This window comes from Cibotium barometz, chromosome 15 (assembly GCF_041138505.1).
Source record: "Cibotium barometz isolate CiBa-2024 chromosome 15, ASM4113850v1, whole genome shotgun sequence".
In the NCBI taxonomy this organism is placed as follows: domain Eukaryota; kingdom Viridiplantae; phylum Streptophyta; class Polypodiopsida; order Cyatheales; family Cibotiaceae; genus Cibotium; species Cibotium barometz.
The window spans coordinates 9548959-9554751 of record NC_141060.1 but is presented as its reverse complement, the minus strand read 5'-3'; positions in this window follow the sequence as shown (position 1 = coordinate 9554751).

The window sequence follows — 5793 nt, the reverse complement described above, 5'->3', positions numbered from 1 at the left end:
GGCATGTCTACATTCAACGTAAACATTCTGCCCACTCTGTTGCCTTTTGCAACCAACCTGCACTTGTCTTTGAAATCTTCAACATAACACCCATCAGGGTTAAACCGAACCTGCAAACCCTGCTCAATCATCTGGCCAACTGAAACCAGATTCTTTGTTATGTTTGGTACATGAAGTACATCTGCAAGGTACTTCACTTTGCCATCCTGCATAGACAATGGCACATCTCCACCAACGTGGGCAATTGGATGAGCAGTGTCATCCCCTGTTTCCACAAAACCTGGTCTTTCCGGGTTTTTCATCTCCTTGAACCACTCCCCATGACTCGTCATGTGGTTTGAAGCGCCTGAATCCACATACCATACATTATCTTTTTGTGCTGCATCAACATTTTCAGACATGGCATTCACGACATGCTGCATAACAAACAACCTTTCATTGTCCTCATTATTTCTGCTTGAGGAGGATGCATAGTTGTTTTGCTGCACTTTCCCATTTTGCATGTCAGCTTGCTTCTTATAACATTCTGCCTACACATGTCCAGGCTTACCACAATAATAGCATTCACGTGCATCATTATATTGCCTTTGCCAATTTCCACGGCCTCTTTGACTCCCCCTGCCTCTGAATTTGCCTCTTCCACCTGCGTGTTGTTGTTGTTGTTGATTCTGGGACTGTTGTTGTTGCTGCTGCTGCTGGCCATAATTCTGATTACCTGTTCGGCCACCTCCTTGACCGCATCCACGGCCTCCTCTACCTCGTCCTCTTCCTGAACTCGTGTAGAAGGCCTGTTGCTCTGAACTGTTTTTGCTTTGTGAAGACTGTTGGTCTTCACCCAAGTTCTTCTCTTCGATAATCAGCATAGACACCAAATCTGTAAAGTTGGGAATGTTTTCTCGAGTCTGAATAGACGTCTTGAACGCCTTGTATTGTGGCCCGAGACCACGTAGACAGACTTCCACCTTGTCATCATCATCTACTGACACACCAATAGATGCAAGGGATTCCACAATACCCTTTATCTTCAACGCATAATCATTCACAGACATGCTCTTTTTCTCCACAGTATGAAGTTCATTCTTCAACTGTATCTTACGTGCCTTGGTATTTGTTTCATAGAGCTTTACCAAGGTGTCCCACGCCTCCTTGGGGGACTTGGCATCCTGAATGTGCCCAATCATGGTGTCCTGTATACTAATGGATAGCCAATACATAACCTTCCTGGCTCCTTGGTTCTAGTCTTTAAACTCTTTCACATCTGCAGCAGCAGTCGGATTTATATCCGGTATCTCCGGTGCCTCTTCATGCTCACCTTCTATGTAGTCCCAATAGCCTTTTCCCATCAGGAAATTCGTCAACCTGAACCTCCAAGCATGGAAGTTATTCCTATCCAGCTTCTCAGCCACAATCTGTGTTATGCCATCATTAGACATCTTGCCAAACACACAATTTTACCAGAAACTGCACTCTGGTTTTTCTGCACAACCTGCAGTATTTTTTGCACAGCGGTACTCTCAAATGTCACAACCAGTGACTTCAATGTGCATACATACACCCAATGGCAACTGTAGACCTCTTTGCAGCACCCACAGTGTCTGCACAGTCAATCTGTCTTCCTGCAGTTCTTAAAACAGAGTTCTGCAGAGTCTCGATGACTTACCCATAGTGCTCGAAATCGCCTGCTTTCTGAAAAATGGAGGTCCAGACGCGCCCGAAACGCATTTTCGGCCCAGAAATTATAGTCCGATAGGACTGAATAGTTGCCCTATAGCTTTACTCCCGCGAAGAAAGCTCCTCAATCAGAGATCGTTGCCGGTGCCTCCCGTAGAGCTCCCGACAAGGGTGTAGTCACCAACACAATAGGGAAGAGTAGTTGAAGCTCTTACCCTCGTACCGCTTCCTGTGGTTCTCTTGCTTGCACTTCAGCCCTTAGCACGAACCAGGCTCTGATACCATGAAAACATGTAGGGGAGAAGAGAGCTTGAGCTCTTGCAAGCACACACACACACACACTCACAAAACCCTAATGGAGAACACACCAGGTGAGAGGCTGAAAATCTTCTTCTTAAGTTTCCTCCCCTATCATCACTAACATTAGTTCTTACACTTCTAGCCGCCTAGGACCTCTAATGGAGTAAGGTAACCATGGCTGCATAGCCATATTTTCCCATAAAGTTCCATCCCCTATCATCATTGACATTCGTTCTTACACTTCTAGCTGCCTAGGACCTCTAACGGGGTAAGGTAACCATGGCTGCTTATTTGCATTTACATAAGCCTTTGGCAAGATCGATGTAGTTGGATCGAGGGGTGTGATTTACTGTAATAATTTTAGCATGAGCTTTTGTTGTAGGAGCGTGAATCACCTATTCTAAACATCAATTCATATTCATTGGCTACTGGCATATCTAGGGTGACATCAAGATGGCATTTGTATTGGTAGAGATAGCCCTTGATTCTTGAAATGGATCTTTTAGCTGTGGAGGATTCAATGCACATTTTGCATACCTTCCGGCAACTCCTTGGGGTCAAGAGTGTTAGTGGGAGACTCAAAATTTTGGAAAGAAGAATAAGAGGGATGGTAAGTGTCCCTTGGTTTGTTTGTAATCTCCTCATTTTTATTTTCTTTACTTTCTAGAGTTAAAGAAATGAGAAGCCTATGGACAGGGGAAGAATGTTCCTCATTTGATCTATCCCTTACACCTTCATCGAGGTTTGGAGGGTCAAAGCACGTACATTCTCCCCTTTCAAGAATGTAGGCTATATTCACTTGGTCAAAAACATATACTAGTGTAGATGTTAAAGAGGTTAACTGTGTAGTAATAATGTCATAGAATCTAAGAATACGATAAGGATGATAGGTGGTGCATAAATATAGGGGTTAGAGGCATTCTATCCTTCTTATAGGCACATTGAATTGGTGACATTCGTTGCACCTATACACAAAATCCATAGAATCTCCAAACATAGTTGGCTAGCCACCATAAAGTGGCATGCAAGATCTTGCGAGCTATCACTTAGCTAGCAAAATGTCCTCACACAATTCCACATTTTGATTTCTCTACGATAGAAAGCAATTTGTCTTTCGTTACACAACACCTTAGCACATGGTCTCTATGGTCTTTACCCATTTTATAGTTGATGCTAGCTTCTCCTGCTCCTAATCCTACTCCTTGTTGTCACCACAAGGATCTCCACATGCTTCTCTAATGTCTCTGAATCCTCTTGCTCTTGCTTACTCTTACACAATGGACCAGAGGCACATGCACTAAGAATCATCCATACTACTCTTAACTCACTCTCACACACAAGACTAGAGCATCAGAAAGCAACCAGACAAGCAAGACTCGTTTGGAATAAAGGACGATTGTCCCTTGAAAATGAGAAAAAGTTACATGTATACATCTGGCCCTTATTTGCACTTGGGTTTCCAAACATTTATAGTGAGCTTTCTCATTATGGTGGTGCCCAAAAACTTATATTGAGCTTTGTCGTTGGGCTAGCTTTTCTCACATAACACAACATTTTATACCATCATTCTTGACACTTATTACAAGCCATCTCTCATGTGTGGAGAAGAGATGTTTAACTAACCCAAAATGGGATTAACATCCCCCTACCTATTGTAGGTTCTTTATTTCTTAGAGGCTTCGGATCTACTATAGATCTCAAGGTTTGTAGTTACTGGTAGGGTGCACCTCGAGTAGTAGAACAGCCTTGAAAAATTTGTGTTGATCATATCCTCAAAAGTTATATGCATGGAGGAGGGCATGCATCCAAGGTTGTGGTAGTGGAACATGAAGATTGTCCTCTTCTCTAGGACCTTATTTAGATCAAACTTTAATCTTTCCTTGCTACCGAATGTGTAGGCATACTCATTTGCTGATCAAGAAAGATAATGAGTAATTTAAAAAATCTGATTGTTTGTAACAATCACTGGATCTAGAGTGATTCATCAAGATTCAATGATAGTAAGAATGTGTACTTGCACTACTAGTTTAAGGTAGTAAAGATATTATTTTCTCAAACAAGAAAAATTCGAAACAATTATGGGAGTTCCTTTCTTTATGAGCTCCAAAATCTGCTTTCGATAATTTCTTCTTATTGGCATGTATAGGGGATCCATTCAAATTATTCATGGCATTCTTTTGTACATAACTACCGATTTTGATACCTCTAGGAAGTGTGATCTCCGAGTTTGCTAGATGTTGTAACAATCGATTATGAAATTACCATCAACATTTGGTTATATTTGTTCATAACCTCCTCTTTGTTCTACATGGTACTTATCCACCATATCTTATAGTGGTAGTTGACGATGTATACCATAATTTTGATTTCTAGTAGATCAACTAAGTTTGGATTTACAAGATTTGCATGCTTTTGGATTTGCAAGATTTGCATGCTTTTGGATTTGAAAGATTTGTGTGCTTAGCCATATTCTCCCATAAAGTTCCCTCCCCTATCATCACTAACATTAGTTCTTACACTTCTAGCCGCCTAGGACCTCTAATGGGGTAAGGTAACCATGGCTGCATAGCCATATTTTCCCATAAAGTTCCATCCCCTATCATCATTGACATTTGTTCTTACACTTCTAGCTGCCTAGGACCTCTAACGGGGTAAGGTAACCATGGCTGCTTATCTGCATTTACATAAGCCTTTGGCAAGATCGATGTAGTTGGATCGAGGGGTGTTGAGCTTTGGTTGTAGGAGCGTGAAACACCTATTCTAAACATCAATTCATATTCATTGGCTGCTCTGCTGGCATATCTAGGGTGACATCAAGATGGCATTTGTATTGGTAGAGATAGCCCTTGATTCTTGAAATGGATCTTTTAGCTGTGGAGGATTCAATGCACATTTTGCATACCTTGCGGCAACTCCTTGGGGTCAAGAGTGTTAGTGGGAAACGCAAAATTTTGGAAAGAAGAATAAGAGGGATGGTCAGTGTCCCTTGGTTTGTCAGTAATCTCCTCATTTTTATTTTCTTTACTTTCTAGAGTTAAAGAAATGAGAAGCCTATGGACAGGGGAAGAATGTTCCTCATTTGATCTATCCCTTACACCTTCATCCAGGTTTGGAGGGTCACAGCATGTAAATTCTCCCCTTTCAAGAATGTAGGCTATATTCACTTGGTCAAAAACATATACTAGTGTAGATGTTAAAGAGGTTAAATGTGTAGTAATAATGTCATAGAATCTAAGAATACGATAAGGATGATAGGTGGTGCATAAATATAGGGGTTAGAGGCATTCTATCCTTCTTATGAGGCACATTGAAGTGGTGACATTCGTTGCACCTATCCACAAAATCCATAGAATCTCCAAACATAGTTGGCTAACCACCATAAAGTGGCATGCAAGATCTTGCGAGTTATCACAGCTAGCAAAATGTCCTCACACAATTCCACATTTTGATTTCTCTAGGATAGAAAGCAATTTGTCTTTCGTTACACAACACCTTAGCACATGGTCTCTATGGTCTTTACCCATTTTATAGTTGATGCTAGCTTCTCCTGCTCCTAATCCTACTCCTTGTTGTCACCACAAGGATCTCCACATGCTTCTCTAAGGTCTCTTAATCCTCTCTCTCACACACAAGACTAGAGCATCAGAAAGCAACCAGACAAGCAAGACTCGTTTGGAATAAAGGACGATTGTCCCTTGAAAATGAGAAAAAGTTACACGTATACATCTGGCCCTTATTCGCACTTGGGTTTCCAAACATTTATAGTGAGCTTTCTCATTATGGTGGTGCCCAAAAACTTATATTGAGCTTCGTCGTTGGGCT